Source organism: Cryptomeria japonica, chromosome 3 (assembly GCF_030272615.1).
Source record: "Cryptomeria japonica chromosome 3, Sugi_1.0, whole genome shotgun sequence".
In the NCBI taxonomy this organism is placed as follows: Eukaryota; Viridiplantae; Streptophyta; class Pinopsida; order Cupressales; family Cupressaceae; genus Cryptomeria; species Cryptomeria japonica.
The window spans coordinates 855,202,471-855,206,968 of NC_081407.1; positions in this window are offsets into that span (position 1 = coordinate 855,202,471).

A 4,498-nucleotide genomic window follows, 5' to 3' on the forward strand; every position below is an offset into this window, starting at 1 on the left:
GAACCAAATGACATAAAAATGGAAGAAAAGATCAGATAAGGCGAAGAAGAAAAGGAAGCTTAGGAAGCTCCAAAATCTACATCTAAGACACCAATATATGTTCAGAAGAACCACTCAGTATAAATTATTAGAGATAAGAAAAAAGGTATCATCACAAGAAGCAAAGAAACTCAAGAACAAGTCATGTTATGTTTACTTTCAGCTATTGAACCAAAAACAATAGAATAATCTTGCAATGATCAAAATTGGATGAAGGCAATGAAACAAGAGCTAGATCAGATTGATAAGAAATAGACATGGGAATTAATTGACAGATCGATAAATGTGATTGGAACAAAGTGGGTATTCCAGAACAAGTTGGATAAAGATGGAAAGGTTGTGAGAAACAAAGCAAGATTGGCTTGCAAAGGTTATACTCAAATTGAAGGCATTGATTTTGAGGAGACATATGCCCCAATTGCTCGGATTGAGGCAATCAAGATGTTTTTGGATTTTGCAACTTTTAAAGATTTCAAGGTTTATCAAATGGATGTGAAATCAACATTTTTGAATGGAGAGTCGAAAGAAAAAGTTTACTTCGAATAACCCGAAGGATTTAAATTGAAAGATGATCTGAACATTGTTTGTAGATAAAAGAAGGTCGTGTATGGATTGAAATAAGACCCTAGAGCTTGGTATGGAAGGATAAATAAGCACTTGATTGATCAAGGATTTCAGAAAGGTCTGGTTAATAGTAATTTATATTTCAAAATCGATTCAAGTAAAATCTTAATTGTTATAGTGTATGTTGATGACATAATTTTTGGAGGAAATGAAGGTATGTGCAAAAAAATTGCTAATGAGATGAAGAAGGAATTTGAGATGTATATGATTGGTGAGTTGAATTTCTTTCTTGGTTTGCAAGTAAATCAAAATGATAAAGGAATTTTCATTTCTTAGTCTAAATACATTAAGGAATTGTGGAAGATGTTTGGGTTAGAAAACTCCAAACTAGTGTGTACACCTATGACTACCAGATGCAAATTGATAAAATATGATAAGTCCCCTAAAGCAGATGCAAGTCAATATAGATCAATGATTGGAGGACTGTTACCAAACTAGATATCATGTATGCAGTTTGTTTGACAGCTAGATTTCAGCAAGAACCAAAAGAGTCACATGTTGTGGTTGTGAAAAGAATTTTCAGATATCTAAAAGGAACAAAGGAGTTTGTTTTGTGGTACCCTAGAAGTTTAGATTTCACTCTGACAACTTATACTAATGCAGATTGGGATGGAAGTGTTGATGACAGGAAAAGTACAAGTGGTGGAGCATTCTTTCTCGGCTTTTGGTAAGTTTCTTGGTCAAGTTATAAGAAGCAGGATTCTATCTCTTTATCTACAACTAAAGTAGAATATATTGCAGCATCTTCATGTTGCACACAAATTCTATAAATGAAGTAGACATTGAAGGATATGGTGTAACATTCAATGAACCTATCTCCATTATGTATGATAACACTAGTGCAATAATAATTTTTAAGAATCTAGTACAACATTCTAGAACAAAGCACATATCCATTTGGTATCACTTCTTGAGGGAAAAGGTGTTGGATAATGAGGTAAATATTGAGTATGTACCTACAAAAGAGCATATTGCAAATATATTCATGAAGGTTTTGTGTAAATATACTTTTGACTATCTCCGACATAAGTTAGGGGTATTACCCCTTCCTAATGTGAACTGATGTACATTTGGATTTTCATTAGTCCAGTGAACAACTTGCATATTTTTATCTTGACTAATGCTTGGGTGCTTCCTCATAGGGGAGCAGGAATGCATTTCTTAGGGGAGTTATGCTCGCCTTTGTCCTTGATTTTAAAGGAGAAGAGACCTTGAGAGTTTAAGAGAGATTCAAATTGTTGTTTCTACTAGAAATAACAATAAGGAAAACTGAGACGGGGGTGAATCAGGTTTCCCTAGATTAAATCAATTAAGCACAATCTCAGATCTGATCAACTCCAACATAAAGAAAGATAACAACAATAAAAACAACACACAAAATACCAATATTTTTGATGTGGAAAACCTGGTTAAGGGAAAAACCACGGTGGGAACTCTAATGCCCCGCCAAGAACCCTAAAGGAAAACAACACAACTAGGCAACTAAAGGGTGAAATAATTTTTTTTTTTTGAAAAACTAAGTGCACTAACTAAAACCATTGCACATTTAATAACATAGCGGAAGTCTAACATATGTTTTCCTAAGGGTTACCAATGAAGATCAATTCGTAGATTATATTAACACCACAATTAATCCATTTAATTAGATAAAATTGAATGCTTTAGTTTAAAACTACACATACATCCAAATTTCATAATAAAGAAAATAAAAGTATTCCAATATATCCAATTTCCATAAAACATTTAAACATAAGATCAAAGCAATAACATACATTCCAATGACATACTATTACAATATCCATAAATACATGGCTTCCAATAATGCCATTGATTACAAAGTTACAATATCAAGGTTACATAAAAAGTCTGATACAATGACCACAAGGTCTCAACTGAACAATGATCTCGAACAAGAGCTGGTACATAAACCACGAACCAAGAAACACTAGTGAAGTCTTTCCTCACCTGAAGATACAATCCAGAACATCTGATGGGAAGTGGCACTACCACCCGACCATGTGATCCCGAAATGGAACCACCCCACCATGCTAGGAGATAGTAGAAAACCCTCAAGCAAGCAAAGAAAGACAAGTACGAAAGGACTACAAGACTCTGCAAACATCCATGTAACTCAACTCACAAAACACAAGTGACTCTAAGGAGAGAGTGTCATCACATGTCTTATGGTGGATACCATGGTACAACCTCCATAGGTCCTGGCCCCCATCCTAGGTTTCTCCTGGTAACCTCTCCCGAGCCTCTGGTTCCAACTAAGTATCATGTGGACCCTACCAATCCTTTCATGAAGACAAGGTGGTAAGTTTGACATTCCAGGCCTTCTCATAACATTATGAGCCCTGTACAAGCACTCACCTATGCATGAGGTACATTATCTTAATTAATATTAATCTCTCCCCCCCATATATTATTAGGTTATCACTTTTTAACTGACTTTCGACAGGTTATCCTATCAACCACTTTGGGCACAGCCCCCGCTCGAAAGCCACCCTCTCTCATAGAACACTAACAGGAAATGTCTCTCTCTATGAGAACTCTATGGCAAAATAGACAACTATAAACAATCCTGACAAAGCACAGGTGAAGGATACACAATCACTAACCCAAGATTGACCATTTGGACAAAAACACACAATGGCTCATATCAAAAAGGTTATACAACAACACCTAGTCAAGGAGAAATAATAACATAGGACACAATGATAATTCAACCAGAATACCAATGAAATTTAAGCTTGACTGGAAACACCATTTACACAAGATCCTAATACAGGCAATCTTTTCTTAAAATAGCCAAAGCATAAATTATTTGCAATAAAGATTTTCCAAAATAATAAGAAAATACAACTACTTAATACAAATACATCCATCTTGTCATTTGTCCAAAAAGATTTAAAATAGAAATAATTCTCCTAATGTATTTTCAACATAATTATTAATTATATAAAAATTATAAGCTTTTTCTGAAACATTCAAAACTATAAACTGATTTTATGACTATGATATAATTTTATGCATACCTATATATATATATATATATATATATATATATATATATATATATATATATATATATATATATATATATATATATATATATATATATATATATATATACTTATAATTATATATATCAACTCGTAACCAGTAATTAAATAACATTTAAAATAATATAATACCCATAAAGAAAACACATCTAATATATATATATATTTATAAAATAGCACATAATTTATTCTATTTACCAACCCCTAGGTACGAAACCCAAAACATCCATATCGCAGTACGCACAGGGGTAAGAAAATAATTAAAATTAAAAACATTATAATTTTCGGCCCTTGGCACGGTAGCCTATGCTACAACCGGTATCTAGTACTACTGTCCGGTAGCACTGCTACCGTCGGTAGCTAGTACTACAGTCTGGTAGCGGATGCTACCATAGGTAGTTTGCCACTAACTTTTCTTTTTTATTATTATTATTTTTTTTATATATATATTTTTTTTAATATTAAAAAAAAAATTTCCAAATACATAAAAATCATTTTACAGAATTTCCATAGAATTTAAAACTCATTCACGTAATTTATTTCAAACACATTCCTTTTTTTTTTATTTAGATAATCCAATAAATTTAATTCACAATTAAATTTATTTCTAAGAAACTACAAAGATTTATTTAAAGGACTATTAGAACAAATCAAACCAGAGAGAATAATTTTTCCCCTAATAATTTTCTCAATGTTCTCAAAATTACATTCTTCCCATAAACTAGAAATACACGTCAGGCATGGATTTTTTAAAACAAAACTCGAATTCA